Source organism: Crinia signifera, chromosome 8 (genome assembly GCF_055691185.1).
Source record: "Crinia signifera chromosome 8, ASM5569118v1, whole genome shotgun sequence".
NCBI classification, from domain to species: Eukaryota; Metazoa; Chordata; class Amphibia; order Anura; family Myobatrachidae; genus Crinia; species Crinia signifera.
The window spans coordinates 156,480,842-156,502,004 of NC_139224.1; the positions used below are offsets into that span (position 1 = coordinate 156,480,842).

Below are 21,163 nucleotides of genomic sequence, written 5' to 3' on the forward strand. Positions count from 1 at the left end.
ATGGTTATTACTTTATTACACATTCTTGAGGTCTTGGGTTTGATTCCCACAAGGCCCTAATTGTGTGGAGTTTGTATGTTCTCCCTGTGTTTGTGTGGATTTCTTTCCCAAAAAATTAATGATGTATCTATTGTATTCCAATAGTACACTAACCTCCTGTTACAGTAACCATGTCCCCTCACTTTCAGGATTCATGTAATACAGACAGTCTCAATCAGGGCCGTCTTATCAGCATTGAAGACTCTGTGCAAAGATATGTACTGGGGTCCCTACAAACGTTTTCATGGAAATACATAAAACACCATAAATTACCCCTCCTGCAGTCCTGCACCTTCTCTCCTAATGCTTCCGAACAGTGACTGGCTATCAGCACCGTGATAGGTCCAGCCATCCACCAATCAGCATGCTGATAGCCTCTCACTGTCTGGCAGCAGGATGAGAGGCAGGTAGAGAATGCTGCACTCTGATTGGTAGATAGTGCTAGCCATCCACCAATCAGCATGCTGACAGCCATTCACTGTCTGGCAGCAGAGTGAGAGGTTCTGAGTATGTGCAATTCACACTCACAATGGTTGGACTGACAGCATTCTCTACCAGCCTCCCAAAAGAGGTTCTGGATACACAAGCTCACCCCTGCTCAAGTAAGGCCCCTAAAATCGGGGGGCCGTTGGCAGCTGCCCAGTGTGACTATACATTATCGTTCCTGGTCTCAGCATCCCCTCTCTAATTACACATGTGCTACAGACTATCTAGATGTCCACTCATTATCATGACTTGTAATACAGACAGTCCCAGTATCCACTCATTCCAGGAACACATGTAATATGGACAGTCCTACTGCCCCCACTCTCAGGACACAGGTCACATCATTAGGCCCCACCCCAGTGCTTGAAGTGGAAATTTAGAAGTGGGGGTATGCAAAAAATAAGGATGTAATTATGCGCGCGCCGAAGGTGCAGGTGCGCTCGGGGCAAGGTTGCGTGGTCACCTATAAAGGGGCGTGGCCACTCAAAAAGGGGCTTGTCCTGTAGTGTATAAGGGGCAGAGCCATGAGAATGTGGACATCACAGGCCGCTGTGCCGAGCTGCCACTTCTTTGGTGCTTACTGCTGCTAAAACACAGCTGAAGCTACCACCAGGGTGTAACTAGAACATGGGCTCCGTAGCAAAATACTTAAAGTGCCCCACCCAGGGACAATGTCGGGGAGCTAAAGAAGGAGAGACAGCATCAGGAAGAGAAAGAAGGAGGGATAGGGATGGGGAGAGAGGGAGGTCCAGCAATGGGGAAGGTGAGAGCGGCGGGAAGAGATAGGAGGGACAGCGATGGGGTGAGGTGACAGCAATGGGGAGAGAGAATGACGGACAATGATGGGGAGAGAGGGAGACAGCGATGGGGAGAGAGTGAAAGAGGGACAGCAATGGAGAGTGAGAGAGGAGGGACAGCGACAAGGAGAATAAGAAAAAGAGGGACAGCGCCAGGGAGAGCATACATCATGCAGCATACAGCCACTGCTGTGGACCTGGTCATGCGGGTTTCAGACTTATATACTGTCCCTGGGAGACTGGTGGTATCAGGACCTCCCCTAGTAGTACACAGGTACCTTAGTAATAGTGGGCCTTATTTTGGTTCATTCTTTCTGACAAAATCCTTCTTAGATGGACAAAACCATGTGCACTGCAGGGGGGCAGATGTAACATGTGCAGAGAGAATTACATTTGGGTGAGTTATTTTGTTTCTGTGCAGGGTAAATACTGACTGCTTTATTTTTACACTGCAATATAGATCTCACTTTGAAGTAAAACCCCACCCAAATCTAATTCTCTCTGCACATGTTACATCAGCCCCACCTGCACTGCACATGGTTTTGTCCATCTAAGAAGGATTTTGTCAGAAAGAATGAACCAAAATAAGGCCCAGTGTCCGGTGGAAGGCCCAAAATGGCGGCTCACTGAGCTTGTTGTGGACAGCACTGTCCTGGGAGAGCAGTTGTGTCTTGTTGAGACGCTGCAGCGGGGTCAGGAGAGCCAGATCCGGTGCGCCGTGTGGTCCGGGCCTTTGGGAGGACGGGAGTGGAGCCTGACAGGCAGACGGAGGGAGGGATGATGGCAGCTCACACACGATGCTGCAGGGCCGCTGCGGGACGCTCCTACTGCATGCCGGTCTTGGCCACACACCCCACGACGCTACATATAGTAATAGCAGTGTGCAGACACTAGTCTGCACACTCCTATTACTTAAAAAAAAAGTCTCACAGTGGAGAAGTGCCAGTATACCATACCGTTGTATACCGGCCCACTTCGACCACTGCCCCACCCCCATAATTGGAAATGCAACTATCCATGGGTCCTGGGGCAGGAGATGGGGCTGAAATGGTGCAGTTTGTACATTTATACCCACCCGCCTTAGGTGACTACCTACCCATCTTGCCAGCTGCAGCAGTATGGAATATGGAGTGGACCGGCGCTGTAGAAGTTAGTACCATCTCCACGGTAACCCACTTCCTGAATAGAACAAATTAGTAAAAAGCCCTGTGTTCAGTTACTTGTGGTTACTTACGGCTTCATGAATAGTCCCCCCCCCCCCCCCACCCACAGATACTCTGGGGCACATTTACTAAGATGAGAGATTTTAGAAGTGAGAGATGTTGCAACCAATCAGATACTTACCCATGGGCGGATTGGCCCACCGGGAAACCGGGCTATTTCCCGGTGGGCCGGCCCATTTCAGCCATGTAGCGGCCGCTCGTCCCCCCTGGCTGGGCCGCGGACCACCCGACCGCTATCCCCACGGTTAGCGGCCGCGACCACAGCACTTTTGCCCACAACTAAGATGGCCGCGGCCAGCCTCATCCCGTGCATCCCGTGCCTACAACTAAGATGGCCGCGGGAGCGCTGGTGCGCATGCGCGGCCGCACGCAGCAGCTCCCGCGGCCCCTCTGAGCATCAGCGATGCTGTTGAATTGATCCCTCCCCAGCAGGCAGCGCAAGTTTTCAAAACAGGATGGGCGGCAGAATTAATGAGTAGTGTGCAGCGCCGCCCACCCTTCTACTATCCACCCTATAGCAGCAGCAGCAGCCTGGCAGCCACAGCCATACACTGGAAGAGCCAGCCAGGCATGGGCAGAGCCAGGAGCAGTTCTACAGCAAGCCAGCCAGGTATGTAATGTGGGCTGGGGATGGGCATTATATGTTAATGTGCTTGGGAGGGGTGTGTGTACTGTGTAACATGTTAATATGTGTGTGTGTGTGTGTGTGTGTGGGGGGGGGGTGACATGTTCATATGTGCAGGGAGGGGGGGTTGGCATGTAAATGTGTGCTGCTATTGGCTGGCAACCCATCACGGTGTGTGGCATATGTATAATGGGCATCACGGTGTGCGGCATATGTATAATGGGAATCAGAGTGTGCGGTATATGTATAAGGGGCATCACGGTGTGCGGCATATGTATAATGGGCATCACGGTGTGTGGCATATGTATAATGGGCATCACGGTGTGTGGCATATGTATAATGGGCATCACGGTGTGCGGCATATGTATAATGGGCATCACGGTGTGCGGCATATGTATAATGGAGCATCACGGTGTGTGACATATGTATAATGGGCATCACGGTGTGTGGCATATGTATAATGGGCATCACGGTGTGTGGCATATGTATAATGGGCATCACGGTGTGCGGCATATGTATAATGGAGCATCACACTGTGTGGTATATGTATAATGGGCATCAGGGTGTGTGGCATATGTATAATGGGCATCAGGGTGTGTGGCATATGTATAATGGGCATCACGGTGTGTGGCATATGTATAATGGAGCATCACGGTGTGTGACATATGTATAATGGGCATCACGGTGAGCAGCATATGTATAATGGAGCATCACGGTGTGTGACATATGTATAATGGGCATCACGGTGTGTGGCATATGTATAATGGAGTATCACGGTGTGGCATATGTATAATGGGCATCACAGTGTGCGGCATATGTATAATGGGCATCACGGTGTGCGGCATATGTATAATGGCATCAGGGTGTGCGGCATATTATAATGGAGCATCACGGTGTGTGACATATGTATAATGGAGTATCACGGTGTGGCATATGTATAATGGGCATCACAGTGTGCGGCATATGTATAATGGGCATCACGGTGTGCGGCATATGTATAATGGCATCAGGGTGTGCGGCATATTATAATGGAGCATCACGGTGTGTGACATATGTATAATGGGCATCACGGTGAGCAGCATATGTATAATGGAGCATCACGGTGTGTGACATATGTATAATGGGCATCACGGTGTGTGGCATATGTATAATGGAGTATCACGGTGTGGCATATGTATAATGGGCATCACGGTGTGCGGCATATGTATAATGGGCATCACGGTGTGCGGCATATGTATAATGGCATCAGGGTGTGCGGCATATTATAATGGAGCATCACGGTGTGTGACATATGTATAATGGGCATCACGGTGTGTGGCATATGTATAATGGGCATCACGGTGTGTGACATATGTATAATGGGCATCAGGGTGTGCGGCATATGTATAATGGAGCATCACGGTGTGTGACATATGTATAATGGGCATCACGGTGTGTGGCATATGTATAATGGAGTATCACGGTGTGGCATATGTATAATGGGCATCACGGTGTGTGGCATATGTATAATGGAGCATCACGGTGTGTGACATATGTATAATGGGCATCACGGTGAGCAGCATATGTATAATGGAGCATCACGGTGTGTGACATATGTATAATGGGCATCACGGTGTGTGGCATATGTATAATGGAGTATCACGGTGTGGCATATGTATAATGGGCATCACAGTGTGCGGCATATGTATAATGGGCATCACGGTGTGCGGCATATGTATAATGGCATCAGGGTGTGCGGCATATTATAATGGAGCATCACGGTGTGTGACATATGTATAATGGGCATCACGGTGAGCAGCATATGTATAATGGAGCATCACGGTGTGTGACATATGTATAATGGGCATCACGGTGTGTGGCATATGTATAATGGAGTATCACGGTGTGGCATATGTATAATGGGCATCACGGTGTGCGACATATGTATAATGGGCATCACGGTGTGCGGCATATGTATAATGGCATCAGGGTGTGCGGCATATTATAATGGAGCATCACGGTGTGTGACATATGTATAATGGGCATCACGGTGTGTGGCATATGTATAATGGGCATCACGGTGTGTGACATATGTATAATGGGCATCAGGATGTGCGGCATATGTATAATGGAGCATCACGGTGTGTGACATATGTATAATGGGCATCACGGTGTGTGGCATATGTATAATGGAGTATCACGGTGTGGCATATGTATAATGGGCATCAGGGTGTGCGGCATATGTATAATGGGCATCACGGTGTGCGGCATATGTATAATGGCATCAGGGTGTGCGGCATATGTATAATGGGCATCACGGTGTGCGGCATATGTATAATGGGCATAACGGTGTGCGGCATATGTATAATGGGCATCAGGGTGTGCGGCATATGTATAATGGAGCATCACGGTGTGTGACATATGTATAATGGGCATCACGGTGTGTGGCATATGTATAATGGAGTATCACGGTGTGGCATATGTATAATGGGCATCACGGTGTGCGGCATATGTATAATGGGCATCACGGTGTGCGGCATATGTATAATGGGCATCACGGTGTGCGGCATATGTATAATGGGCATCACGGTGTGCGGCATATGTATAATGGGCATCACGGTGTGTGGCATATGTATAATGGGCATCACGGTGTGCGGCATATGTATAATGGAGCATCACACTGTGTGGTATATGTATAATGGGCATCAGGGTGTGTGGCATATGTATAATGGGCATCAGGGTGTGTGGCATATGTATAATGGGCATCACGGTGTGCGGCATATGTATAATGGAGCATCACACTGTGTGGTATATGTATAATGGGCATCAGGGTGTGTGGCATATGTATAATGGGCATCAGGGTGTGTGGCATATGTATAATGGGCATCACGGTGTGCGGCATATGTATAATGGGCATCACGGTGTGTAGCATATGTATAATGGGCATCAGGGTGTGCGGCATATGTATAATGGGCATCACGGTGTGCGGCATATGTATAATGGCATCAGGGTGTGCGGCATATGTATAATGGGCATCACGGTGTGCGGCATATGTATAATGTATATGTATATGCAAAAATGGGGCATGGTGAAATAGGCCACGCCCACACCAATAGGCCACGCCCCCAAAAAATTTGGGCACGCCTGCGGCGCGCAACATCACCCCCACCACCCCCCACCCCCCCGTTTAGGGCTGCTGCGAGATATTTCCCGGGCTGGTTTTATTTCCCAATCCGCCCCTGTACTTACCTACTTACCATGTTTCCAGCGCCTTTTGGATAATATCTAGAATCTGATTGGTTGCTAGGGGCAACATCTCACTTCTAAAAACTCTCACCTTAGTAAATTTACCCCTCCTGATTTCCTGTCACATTTTTGCGATTCATTAATGTTCTTACTTGCAGATTCCTATCAATCAGTCTGTTGGTTTCAAAGTCATCATCGTCTTCTCCAAAGGGATTAATGAGCTGTTCTGCCACCTGCGACAGAGGGTCACGTGTCACGTGCAGTTTTATTATTATTATTATTATTATTATTATTATTACTATTATTATTATTATTATTATTGTTATATTATTCCATTACATTTAAAAAAAAGGCATTCATTTTTTAAATGTATTATTATTAATACATTTTTGGAAATTAAAAAACAGGCGTCCCCATGAAAACAAAAGGTGTTCCCCTGGGGATGCAGGCGGACCATTGCCTGCTGGGGGCAGGCGGCTGATATCACATGACGTTAGCGCCCGCCCCCTCTTCATCGGACTCCGTCGGAAATAAAAGTCAGTTTAGACTGACTTATTTCTGATGGAGAGAGAAATCATTCGATGATCGGTGACCATCGAATGATTTCTCTCCCCTTTGGCTGCATGAGAGGGGATGTGGTCGCATACTGTACATCCCCAGGCATGTTACCGCGGAGATTCAGTGGCAGGGGGGGGGGCAGTTTGGGCATTCGGATGTGCGACGGGTTGGATTAAGCTGCTTGCTAAGCGGTACTGAATCAGGCCCACAATACTATAAAGATACAGCATTTACAAAAACAGTAGACGCCTGGTACAGAGAACATAAGTAATAAAAACTTTTTTAAAGACAAACAGACAAAAACCCAGCTAAAGGTCCCTTGGTGACACAAAAACCACAGGGCCACCTGGTCTCATATATTGAAAAATAATAAAAATAAAAAAGTAAAAAAATAAGGAAATACTAACAGGCCGGGGGGAGGGGGGAAGATTGAGAACCATATGTTGTGAGAAGTGTTCACGGCGTTATTTTGCAGTCAGGAGATGTAATCATGTAATTCATGGAAGCCACAAATGATACGAGCATGCAGGACATTCAGTGAAGGAACCACCAAACATTTCCAATTTTTGTCAATCAAAGATTTGTCTGCATTGCATACATGGACTATAAACTGACTAACAGATATACAGTAACCGGGGCACAAAGTATCGCCACAGAAGTATCACTGGACAGAGGCAGGCCTACCTAGTATACTAGACAACATTGCACTGACCTAGCTCCAAAACACTTTTATAGTTGGAGAAGGCCATAGAGTGTGTAGGAATGAACCTTCCTCATCACAATTACTTCAACAGTAGCTGGAGATGTTGGGAATATGGGACCTTTTTCTGGTTGACTTGCAAAGCTGCAAATTTCTCAGCTTTGCAAGACATTTAAATGCCGTCTGCATCTGCTGACATCAGCTGCCCGCCCCCGGCACCCCCATCATTTCCATGGGAATGCGACACCACCAAGTACCATCTTCAATATAGCTCGTAGTAGGACGTCTCTCTTATGACCATGCTTGTAGAAGTTTTAACAAATCTTGACCTAATGATGGACCTTCCCTCTTCATCAATATGTGTTGAAAGATCTGTGAGATTAGTATTAACTTGTGTATTACCGTGAGGTATTTGTGTTGTAGTAGCTCTCCTGTGGGGCTACCCGGACGCTGGGTCAACTATCATCAGTTGTCCTTTCATGGACAACGTTTGGTAGGCACTAACCGCTGCATACCAGGAACACCCCATCATTTGGAGCATGTGAGAGTCGCCAATTTACATCTACCATACAGAGGCGTAGCGAGCCCGGAGCCGGCGGAGCACACGCTCCGGGCGCAGGAAGCTAGCCTGGCGCCGGAGCTGTGCCGGCACTGCCAGCTCGCCCGCCCGCTCCCCCGCGAGAGACGTGCTGCTGTGGCGGCTATGTAAAATTCACAACACGTCTCCCGCACGCTGGACCGCTAGCCAATGGGCGCTTGCGGTCCAAAAGCCAATCAACTGGTGGCTGCTGGACCGCGAGCGCCTATTGGCTAGCGGTCCAGCGGGAGATATGAATTTTACATAGCAGCAGTGCGCGTCTCTCTCCCGGACACAGCGGGGAGCCAGGAGGAGGGGAGGGAGGGGTGGACGCGACGCAGCACAGCACAGCAGGGGGAGGGGTGAGGTAAGGTGCACCCTCCCACCCTGCTGCATCCACCCTGCATCACCCGCGCACCCACCCACCCTGCTGCACAAACCCACCCACCCTGCTGCAACCAAACACCCACCCAGCTGCACAAACCCACCCTGCTGCACAAACCCACCCACCCTGCTGCACAAACCCAAATGCTCCACAAACCCACCCACCCACCCTGCTGCAACCACCCACCCTGCTGCACAAACTCACCCATCCTGCTGCAAGCAGACACCCACCCACCCTGCTGCACAAACCCACCCACCCTGCTGCAAGCACACACCCACCCACCCTGCTGCACCCACCCACCAACCGTCCCACCCTGCTGCACCCACCCACCCTGCGGCACCAACCCGCCCACCCTGCTGCACCCACCCACCCTGCTGCACTAACCCACCCACCCTGCTGCAAGCACACACCCACCCACCCTGCTGCACCCACCAACCATCCCACCCTGCTGCACCCACTCACCCTGCGGCACCAACCAACCCTCCCAGCCTGCTGCACCCACCCACAGACCCTACTACCCTGCTGCACCCATCCTCCCACCTTGCTGCACAGCGGCCGGGAGCGGGCTGCTGCACAGTTCTGCACCCCTGGGCAACGAGCAAATTCAGTCCCCCTTGGCATCGAGCATGAAGCCCCTTGGCATTGAGCATGAAGCCCCTGGCATTGAGCATCTAGGTAAGTGGCACTTATGTGTCAAATGTGTAATGGGCATTGCGGAGTGTTATATAGTATGCAATGGGCATTGCGGAGTGTTATATAGTATGTCATGGGCATTGCAGAGTGTTATCTAGTATGTCATGGGCATTGCGGTGTGTTATATAGTATGTCATGGGCATTGCGGAGTGTTATATAGTATGTCATGGGCATTGCGGTGTGTTATATAGTATGTCATGGGCATTGCGGAGTGTTATATAGTATGTCATGGGCATTGCGGTGTGTTATATAGTATATCATGGGCATTGCGGAGTGTTATATAGTATGTCATGGGCATTGCGTAGTGTTATATAGTATGTCATGGGCATTGCAGAGTGTTATCTAGTATGTCATGGGCATTGCGTAGTGTTATATAGTATGTCATGGGCATTGCGGTGTGTTATATAGTATGTCATGGGCATTGCGTAGTGTTATATAGTATGTCATGGGCATTGCGGTGTGTTATATAGTATGTCATGGGCATTGCGTAGTGTTATATAGTATGTCATGGGCATTGCGGTGTGTTATATAGTATGTCATGGGCATTGCGGAGTGTTATATAGTATGTCATGGGCATTGCGGAGTGTTATATAGTATGTCATGGGCATCATGTGTGGGCTTATGTGTAATTGGAATTACAAAGTTCACTAAAATGTGCAATGGGCTTTACGGTGTGTGGTATAATGTTGGTCTGTGCCAACTTTTCACTGCGCAGGAGCCTCACCTATGACATATTGGGGGGGAGGGGGGGCGCAAAACATGCCCTTGCTCCGGGCGCCATGGCACCTAACTACACCACTGCTACCATACAGAATTCTCTTGACGGCACCACACTGGCTGTCATCTCAGTTGTTTTCGGAGTATTATTTATTTATTACCAGTGTTTTATATAGTGCACACATATTCTGCAGTGCTTGTTGAGAACCAATTGGCCTACCAGTATATTTTTGGATTGTGGGAGGTAACCCCCTTACAAAAACTCTGTGTTTGCCCCTACTTTCTGTTGGGAGACTTGCACCTAACCTACAGTGCTGATGCTAGGTGGCAAGCCTCCCAACAAACAAATATATTTTAGCATGTTGTTCCTTTATGGATTAGCTGTGTCCATAATACTGTCTTGTACCTATGAGTATTAGCTGAAATTAGGGATGGCCATCGAGCATCGATGATTCAAAATCATTGATGGTTCATGCCCGATGTCGAATACTTTTGCCATCGATGGGGGAGAACCAGATGGTTTCCCTCCATCGATGGAACAGCAAAACGATGTTTTGCTTTTTTTTTTTTTCAAAGTGCCGGGACACAGAGCATAACTTCGCCCCCCGACACCCCCGAAGCCCCGCCCCTGTGTTTTGATTGGCCCACTGGGCAAGCAATCAAACACAATGGCTGACCATCAATATGTAAAAATATCGATGGTCAGCCATTGCATAGTTTAGCATTATAGATGGCCAGTTGCAGAATTGCCATCGATGGCATCCATCGATGGCAATTGCAACGATGGCCATCCCTAGCTGAAATATAAGCTCAGCCCCACCCTGTGTGGAGAATATGAGTCCAGCCCACTGATATCTGAGAGTCAGAAACTTTCACTTTCATTTCTCTCTTCTGCTACCAGCTATGGCGTCTGCTGATCTGAGACGGGAGCTGGACTGTTCTATCTGCCTGAACATTTATACAGATCCTGTCACCCTGAGATGTGGACACAACTTCTGCCGGGCCTGTATTGATCGTGTGCTGGATACACAGGAAGGGACTACAGTATTTACCTGTCCAGAATGCAGAGCAGAGTATCTGGATCGTCCTGCACTAGAGATAAACAGAAAGCTCTGCAATATAGCAGAACGTGTACGCTCTATTCCAGAGGAGGGAACTGGGATGTTCTGCACTTATTGTGTCCACTCTCAAGTACCTGTTCTTAAAGTCTGTCTGAAGTGTGAAGCTTCTCTCTGTGATATACATTGGAGGACACACAACAAGTCAGCAGAACATGTCTTGGTTGATCCCACCACTTCCTTGGAGAAAAGAACATGTTCCCTGCACAAAGAGATCTTGAAGTATTTCTGCACTGAGGACAATGTCTGTATCTGTGTGTCCTGCAGTTTGGCCGGAGAGCATCGGGGGCACATGGTGGAGATGCTGGGTGAGGCCTCTGAGAAGAAGAAGGAGAAACTGAGAAATGTTCTGCAGAAACTGACCACAAATAGAGACGAGACTGAGAAAAGTATCCAGAGTCTGCAGAAACGCAGGGGTGAAGCTCAGAAAAAAGCAGCTGGTTCAACAGAGACAATTACTGCCCTGTTTAGAGACATCAGGCAACAGCTGGAGGACCTAGAGAAGAGAGTGCTGAATGAGATCTCTAAGCAGGAACAGAGTGCTTCACTCTCAGTCTCCGATCTGATTCAGCAGCTGGAAATGAAGAAGGATGAGATTGCCAGGAAGATGTGTCAGATTGAGGAGCTGGGTAACATGTCTGACCCAGTGACTGTCTTACAGGAACCAGACACTGGTGACTTGTATGATACAGAGGAGCCATGTTCCATGACTGATCCAATCACTATTGTCCAAAAACAGGCTAGTGAAGAGAGAGAGGAGGAGATGGTGGTGGAGGGAGACATAGAGGAGAACGAGAAGGAGGGCATTGAGAAGGGGGATTTAGAGGAGGCTGAGCATGGCCAAGTAGGAGACCTGGATGTAGGCCTTATCTCAGGGATTTACAAACATTATCTGATATAATAACAGGAATAAATGTATGTTTCTATGTGCAGACACCAGCAGACATATCACATATCACACAGCGGGTAAAAATATAATTGGTACTTGTTTCCTAGCACGGCCACAATCGCGGGCATCGGGTGTCATTATTAGTGGTATACGACGCGACCGACGCGATGCCCCCGATTTTCCCATTGAAATGCATTGAAAAAAGTCAAAATCGCGTCGGTCGCGTCGTATGTGGCTAAAAAAGGCTTAAATGGTCCAGACGCGATGCCCACGATTTCCCCATAGGAAACAATGTTAAATGGCTCAATGTACCCGCGATGCCCCCGATTTGTCATAGGGAACAATGTTAAATACCTCAATTTCACCAAATCATCATAGGGAACAATGGTAAATGGGCCAGAAAGCCCCAAAAACACCCCAGAACAGTGAAATGTCCCCCCAAAAGTACTTTACGCCACCCCACGATCAACGCGAACCCGAAGCGTGGCGAGCGCAGCGAGCCTGCGAGGGGCGGCGGTACGCGTCCTCCGACCTTTTCATACCCCCACTATCCATGTCGGCGTGGAGTTGAGAATAGAATAGTGTGGCGAGCGCAGCGAGCCACCGCGCCCGAAGCGTGGCGAGCGCAGCGAGCCCCGCGAGGGGACGCGGATACCTTCACAGGTAAACGCGTCCCTTCGCGGGCTTCACAGGTATCCGCGTCCCCTCGCGGGGCTCGCCGCGCTTCGGGCTCGGTGGCTCGCTGCGCTCGCCACACTATTCTATTCTCAACTCCACGCCGGCGTGGATAGTGGGGGTATGAAAAGGTCGGAGGACGCGTACCACCGCCCCTCGCGGGCTCGCTGCGCTCGCCACGCTTCGGGTTCGCGTTGATCGTGGGGTGGCGTAAAGTACTTTTGGGGGGACATTTCACTGTTCAGGGGTGTTTTGGGGGGTTTATGGCCCATTTAACATTGTTCCCTATGATGATTTGGGTAAATTGACCCATTTAACATTGTTTCCTATGGGAAATCGGGGGCATCGTGGCTAAATTGAGGCATTTAACATTGTTCCCTATGGGGAAATCGCGGGCATCGCGTCGCGGCCATCGCACCCGATTTTTTAGTGCTTGCGATGGCCGCGATTTTTCCTCACGATGCCCACGATCATGATCGTTGTGGCCGTGCTAGGAAACAAGTACCATATAATTATATCAGGTGACATGAAAACTGCAGCCAGGTCTTTAATAAAACAGAGTCAGCCAGAGACACCAGAGAGATTCCAGGATGAGCCTCAGGTGTTAAGCACCAGGGGATTCTCCTCAGGGCGACATTACTGGGATGTGGATGACAGTAAGTCAGACACCTGGTGTGTGGGGGTGTGTTATTCTAGTATAGACAGGAGAGGGGATGAGTCACTAATTGGATATAATAACACATCTTGGTGTGTGGATAGGACTTATCATGAGTATTCAGTGGTATATGACAGTGAGATGATCCCATTACCTGGCAGTATTCCCTATGATAGAGTGAGGGTGTATCTGGATTATGAGGCAGGACAGCTGTCCTTTTATTCTGTGTGTGACCTGATCAGACGGAATGGGATCATTCGTCAGACTGCATTTAGGTCTACAGTCATTAGGTCGACCCCACTAGGTCGACTGGCAGGAAGGTCGACCTGACTTAAGGTCGACATGGGCCAAGGTCGACATGACTTAAGGTCGAATTTGCATAAAGGTCGACATGAGGAAGGTCGACTGGTCATAAGGTCGACATGGGTTTTTCACTGTTTTTTTATCCGAATGTCGACACAGTCGACATGGACACAGTTGGCAATGAGAATCGGACCCTCGCATCGCTCGCTTCACTCGCAATGCTTCGGGCACGGTGCCTCGCTGCGCTCGGCACACTATTTTATTCTCCCACCACGCCCTAGTGGATGGTAGGGCATGAAATACCGCCTGTCGGCACATGTCGGCTCAAAAAACAGTGAAAAACCCATGTCGACCTTATGACCAGTCGACCTTCCTCATGTCGACCTTTATGCAAATTCGACCTTAAGTCATGTCGACCTTGGCCCATGTCGACCTTAAGTCAGGTCGACCTTCCTGCCAGTCGACCTAGTGGGGTCGACCTAATGACTGTAGACCTAAGTTCATTCTAATAGATGACCGCATCCCGATCAGACACTTACACACCTACACTGCCACCTTCACTGAGCCCCTGTATGCTGTATTAGGTGTATGGGAAGGGGATTATGTACATTTTTTTGTGTGGATAGCCTGGAGCAGTCAGGGAGAGGAATCTGATTGGTGGGACATTAGTGCACAGAATGATGCAGTGGATACAGAAGTTTTTATGTATATTTATACAGACAATGATGGTGCATGGAATTGGTGTATACTGTAATTGTGTGGGCACTGCAAGTTGTGTATTCAGTGTTTCAGCATCTGTGTGTCATGTCTAACGTTATCTGTTGTTCTATTCCTGACAGGGCAAATATATATCTTTCATAAAGTAATTTGTACCAATCAGCGTAATATTTCTATGTAACTCTATAGTTATGAGTATTCTTCAGTTAATAAATGAGTGTTCTTCAGTTATTTGTTAGTGATGTAACTAATAAAGGTTCCGGAATTTTTCTGGTATCTTGCATTATTGTCTCAGTAGCTGTTGTGGTGCGACAGTCCTGGTTTTTCTGTATGAAGACATAAAACATCTCTATGGTAAAGCGGTCACCTAGAGAAGACCTACCCCGCTTCTGTCAGGGATCGGCATGTGTTGTGGGCACAGGACCGGGAACCAATGACATGCTGGTAACGGGTGTGGCTCAAAGGGTCTACAGTATCTAGGACAACAGTCAAATTACTGTGGAAATATTGACTGTTGACCTATCATCCGTATCCCCTGGTAACAGACTGAAATAAAGTGAGACTGGAGTATATAGGAGTAAATAGGCTGCATTGGAATGGGACGTTACCATCCTTGCTGCCATGTGCCTGCATCACATGTTACATCTGCCCCACCTGCAGTGCACATGGTTTTGTCCATTTTCAGAAAAATTTGTATATCAGATCTGAATAGTGTGTATGAGACTTATGGGCCTGATTCATGTTTGTTAGCAAGCAACTGGGCAAACCCATGATGCACTACAGGTGGGGAAGGTGTGTTGTGCAGAGAGATAAAGCTGTCTAACATTTCTGTGCTGCATGCAAAACTAGCCAGTATTTACCCTGCACAGAACAAATATAAATGTACTTGCTCCCCCTGCAGGGCAGCATGGTTTCTTCCAGACACAGAGTTACTTTATGTTTTTGCTTTCTGTACACCCCTTTCACATCGCACCTCGGACCCCGGTAATTACTGGTTTAACGAAGTGATGACCCAGACTGAGGTGTGGTGTAAGAGCACCAAAGTTTACAACCAGGGTCGCCCATTTTATAATGGGTGGACCTGGCTTTAATGTGAAAGCATTGGACCCGGGTTGGTTCTGGGTTGGACCAGAGATCAAGATCCCAGGTCCGACCCGGCACTGTGATCTGAAAGGGGTATCACAAACATGAATCAGGCCCTTACTGTTATATGGTGGCTGGAGAGATGCAGGGGAAGCAGTATACACACAGGAGATATAGGGAGAGGCCCTATACTGCACTCCCTATGTAATGTGTGGTGCTGCCTTGCTGAGACTTATAGTACCACACACTGGATGTACTAAACTGGAAATACAGTGAAAACCCTGTTATTTTGATATGCAATAAAGACCCCCTGCGAGGGCTTCACCACAGGGAGTTATGCCAGCTCTAGTCGCAATAACCGCATAGAAGCCTTTGGCCGGTTTCACACACTCCGGCTCCTGCTGGACGGTCAAATCCCGCACGGCCAGGAAGCCGTTCCGCACACAGTAGTTGTGAATGGACACTATTGTGTCCATTCACACTGGACGGTCACGGCCCGGCCGCACGGCTGCAGCTGGATCCCGCCACTGGAAGGGACGGCTGCCGGGCTGTGGCCATCCCCTCCATGATAAACTACTGTGTGCGGCACGGCTCCCTGGCCGTGCGGGATTTCACCGTCCGGCAGGAGCCGGAGTGTGTGAAACCGGCCTTTTGGTTTCTTAACGCGTCCCACGTTCCCTGCGGGCATTTGGAACGGCCAGAAAATGCTTATGTACCCTGGCCGTCGAGAGGGAGGGCAGCTAATGTCATCAGTGGATTCCTTCTTCCCGCGGCCTTTGCAGTCCTGGCTCACTCAGTGCTACGAACAGGCGAAAATAATTTGATGGTGAATGATGTCCCCCCTGTGTGCTCGACTGCATATGCATTCGCACCCGTGCACAGTGGCGGGGAAGTGCAGGGAGCGTGTGTTTGTCAGGGAGGGCGGCTACCTGCTCGCTGGGCTGCGAGTGTTTATAGCAGGTCTGAATCAGGCCCATTATTCAGATTTTGAGGATATCCATGCTTGAGCACAGGTGACATAATTAGTACCTTGGTCAATTTGATTTAATCATCTGGACTCATGCATCGATACATATCCTTAAAACCTGGACTGTAATTTAGGAAACTGCTGTAACTGCATTCACTGCCAGGGAAGAACAAAGCGGGAGCTAGGACCCAGGGAGAGTCAGCTCTTTCCAGTGATCAGGAACACATGAGATGATTGGATAAATCAGATACAACCACTGCACACTGACTGGTGCTGCCAGATAGAGCACTGCAGAGTACTGAGCAGCTGTCCAGGTAAGAGCATACTGGTGTAATGTCAGACTAATGGTGGAAGCAGGAATGGAGAAGCTGGTGGGAGAATTGGCTCATGGAGGTCAGGGTGACTGGCGCTGGCTTACAGAAATAAGTGGGGTGACTTGGGGAACAGGGGTCACATGAGAGCGGTGATTAGGGGGGAGGGGTTCCCTGTAATCTGAGGGTGCCATATAAATAATATGTAACAAAAGTACAGATTGGTGTCTTTATTTATGGAGGTCACTTGCACCAAAGGTTAAAGAGAGCAGGGACAGGAGTAACCTGGGGGTGGGTTTGGTGTGTACGCTGCAATGTGGGAGCCTCCACACTGCTGCTGTGCTGTACAGTTACCTCAGTGTTTCCTACCTGACCCTCTCCATGAGGGAGAACATGCTCTGTTCCTGGTCTTCCCTGGTAATGTATGATTGCCATCACCTGTGGGGAGCTAGGTCATTGATAAGAAAGGTGTTTCACCACAGGTGCTGGTCCCATATATTACCAGGGAAGACCAGGAACAGAGTATTTTCTACCTCATGGAGAGTGTCAGGTAGGCAACGCTGAGGTAACTGTAGTGCCCAATGGAAACCGGCACAAACACAGGGATAACATACAAACTTGTCACCGATAGACCAAGGACTTAAACTCATGACCTTACTGCTAATACTAAGCACTATTGCTGCCCATACGTGCATTTTGGACTAGATCTCAAAAGCATACCCCCAAAATGACCCTCTCCAGGAGGGACACAATGCTCTGTTTCTGGACTTCCATCTAAATGTATGATTATCATCACCTGCGTGGGGATACGGTTGTATTGTCGACAGCACTTAGGTCGACACACATACCTCCCAACATGACCCTCTCCTGGAGGGACACAATGCTCTGCTCCTGCACTTTCTTCTTAATGTAGGATTACCGCCATCTGTGTTGAACAGGTTAATTGATAAGAAAGGTGCTTTAACACAGGTGATGGCAATCATACATTAGGAGGGAAGTGCAGGAGCAGAACAATGTGTCCCTACTGGAGAAGGAAATGTTGGGGGGGTATGGACACATCGTTAGGTCGGAAGGTCAACATGGTTATTTGTACTGTTTTTGAGCCGACATGTGCCGACAGGCCGTTTTTCATGCCCTACCATCCACTAGGGCAGGGCTGGGCAACACCGGCCCTCCAGATGTTAGTGAACTACACATCCCAGGATGCTTTGCATTAGTTTGGCTATGTGGCCATGCTGAAACTGATGCAAGGCATGCTGGGATGTGTAGTTCATCAACATCTGGAGGGCCGGTGTTGCCCAGCCCTGCACTAGGGCGTGGTTGGAGAATAAAATAGTGTGCCCAAAGCATCGCTAGCGTAGTGAGCGGCTGCGGTTGACTTCCAACTGTGTCCATGTCGACATTCAGGTAAAAAAAAAAACCATGTCGACCTAGACACATGTCAACCTAATGACTGTTGCCCTAAGTGCTGTCGACAGTACGATCCGCATCCACCTGGTGATGTCAATCAAACATTCCGAGGGAAGCCCAGGAGCAGAGCATTGTGCCCCTCCTGGCATGGATCATGTTGGTATGATAACAGTACCTGCTGCACATACTTTTTGTACCTTGCGATATGATGTACATGGGAGCCACATCACAAGGTAAAATAGCACCGTGTGCGAACAGGACAGCCAACTGGCAGTTCACCATGCCCGCTCGCACCAAGTGTCTGCACATGCGCAGATGCTCAACATTGCTCAACCGTGCGAACACACGGGGGATCGCACAGACCAGAATGAGGGCGACTGTGTAGACAAAATTATTGGACATTGAAGGTAAATGGATGAATGTATTTTGCAGGTCCTCCAGGTGCAGCCACCACTGCAGACTCCCTTCTTTGCACACGGCCTACAAGTTCCTGGACAACAGCCGGTGGTAGGATTTGCCGTTTTGTCTTTTAGTACAGCTGCTAACTGTGACATTGAAGAAGGTCGAGTCGGCCTAGAACGCACCTGTCTCTTTAATTCAAACTCATGGGTCGATCCTATTAGGTCCGAAGGGTGCGAGGTGCCATTTTGGTGCCATTTTCATCTGTGTAAATGTCGGCAACGGCACCCGATTCAGCCCGATCTCACACTCTTCGCTGGGCCGAATTCGCTTACCATTGCTTATAACCCGATGGAGGTACGAGCACTTTTAAGCGAATTCAGCCCGCTGTATAGTACGCCCAGTGTCGTGATGATTCGCACTCGCGAATCATCCGCACCAAATAGGATCGACCCCACAGTGGGGTTAAAATCTGGATTCTGAGCTGGCCAGTTCTTTGCGAGTTATCGCATTTTCTGTATATGAGTCCAGCGTCACCATGGAAACTTTAAAGGTGGCATTGTCGTAGAACTACCGCAATGTAGGGAGCACAGAGTTATAGAGAACATCTCTATACTACTTAGAGGTAATGTGACCAGGGATATTTGTGGGCCAGAAAGCCCCGGAACACCATTACTGAAGCTCTTTTCAAAATGACATCATCAGTAACGGCTTCTGGGACCTCTGCAACCTGCCCTGCTGTCTGTCTCCTCTGCCGGGCGAAGTGACGGCTGCCGATTCCCTTTTGAGGGAATGGGAGGAGAGCACACTGTGTCCTTGTGACTGGGCCATCAGTCAATCAGAGCTCACGGGCTGTCAGCCAAGCAGGAGCCGGCCCGCGAACTTTGATTGGCTGACGGTCCAGTCACAGGGACACAGTGAGGGGAAGGACAGACGCGTGATGCGGCGGAGGAGACAGACAGCAGGGGGTCCACTCCCCAACAGCAGCAGCAGTGAGTTGCACTGCTGCTGGGAAATTCTTACACATTGGGGGCATATGTGTTTCTGGCACTGTGGGGGCATACATGGCACCGTGGGAGCATATGTGTATCTGGCACTATTGGGGGCATATGTGTATAACACCCCCATTTTCATTGGCCGCACCCCATGTGGCTACACCCATTTTTTGGTCGCACACAGTACCGCTGAGGTTTTTTTTTTTTTTAGACTTGCACCAGTGGCTTGGGGGGGGGGGGGGCATTGTTCTTCTGGCACTGCTGGGGGCATTACGTTTCTGGCATTACTGCGGGTATTGGGGCATTGTGTAACTGGCACTACAGGTGTCATGTGTGTGTATATATGGCATTACTTGTGGCATAATGTGTATATATGGCACTGCTGAGGGCATTATGTTTAAAAAATAAATAAAGTAGTTTATGCAACAGTTGATGCCCTGCCTTGGTAGCTCTGCCCACTTCTGCCCCACCCACAGTTCCTGAACCTACTTTCTTACAAAAATAGCACTGAATGTGACCATGCAGTATAACTAGTGGACCTATGCCCCACAGCATAACCCCACCACCTCCATTCTATACTGTAGGAACTGTACACTCTTCTGGTAATCGTCAAACACCTCCTCCTGATCTTCAAAGTGATTTGTCACTCATAACACTGGCTGCCATTGGTCCACTATCCAGTGTTTGCACTCTTTACACCATCTTAAGTGCTGCGCTGCATTCTTCTTTGTGAATAGAGCAGCTGCTCACCCATAATATCCAAGTACATGGCCTCCCTACAAAATGTTCCTGTCGAAACCAACACATTAGTGGCCATTTGGAAGTTGTATGCATGTGGTAACCCCTGGTTAGCACTCTCTGGTCCATGGGTTGCAGTTGTGGTTGGCCGAGGTCTTCCAGGGCGAAGTGCATTCCGGCAATGACCGCTCCCCTTACACATATTAATCACAAAAGCCCCAGTGGATTAAGGGACCTTCATAACATCCACAATACTTCTCACACACATGCCTCCGATCAGCCATCCTACATCGATCCCCTTTCAAACTCATTTAGCTTCTTCCAGAAATCCATTCCGTTAGCAGTTGATCTAATCGGAGCCCAGCTACCCGTTTATAACTTTACGAAAATGTGACGATAGCTGTCATTTTCACAATATTTTTAAACTCCTAAATAGGTCCATATAATCCATACATGTTTAATTATTAAAAATAATTATTGAAGAATGATTTTACTGTAATTTGGTTAAGAAGCTTTTGCATAATCCCCCTAAAGTACATTTTTCTATATGTTGTCCCTTTATGGATTAGCTGTGCCTAGTGTTACCACCTTTGTGTTGAGAGATTCCCGGACACTGCCCCGCCCCTTCACCCACCTTATGTGTTTTTTTTTTTTTTTTTTTACCTTTTGTGAAATCATTCTTGTTTGTGCACACCATAATGCCAGTTACATGTTACATCACACACAGTAATGCCCATTACACGTTCTGCTACACACCGTGATGCCCATTACATGTTACGCCATACACCGCAGTGGCTATTACACATTAAGTTTTTTGTAAATGAAGGACCCAGGTGGAGATATATTAAGCTTTGGAGAGAGGGAATGTGGAAATGTTG

General features: G+C 48.7%; 1 long non-coding RNA gene across 1 annotated transcript in view; it reads left to right on the top strand.

Moving 5' to 3' along the window:
• The window catches only part of LOC146027160 (uncharacterized), a 96,750-nt gene that overhangs the window by 34,740 nt on the left and 40,847 nt on the right, over positions 1-21,163 (top strand). The window contains exon 2 of the long non-coding RNA XR_014454705.1: positions 18,586-18,660. This is a non-coding gene — a long non-coding RNA (uncharacterized LOC146027160). The remainder of the gene's footprint in view (positions 1-18,585; positions 18,661-21,163) is intronic.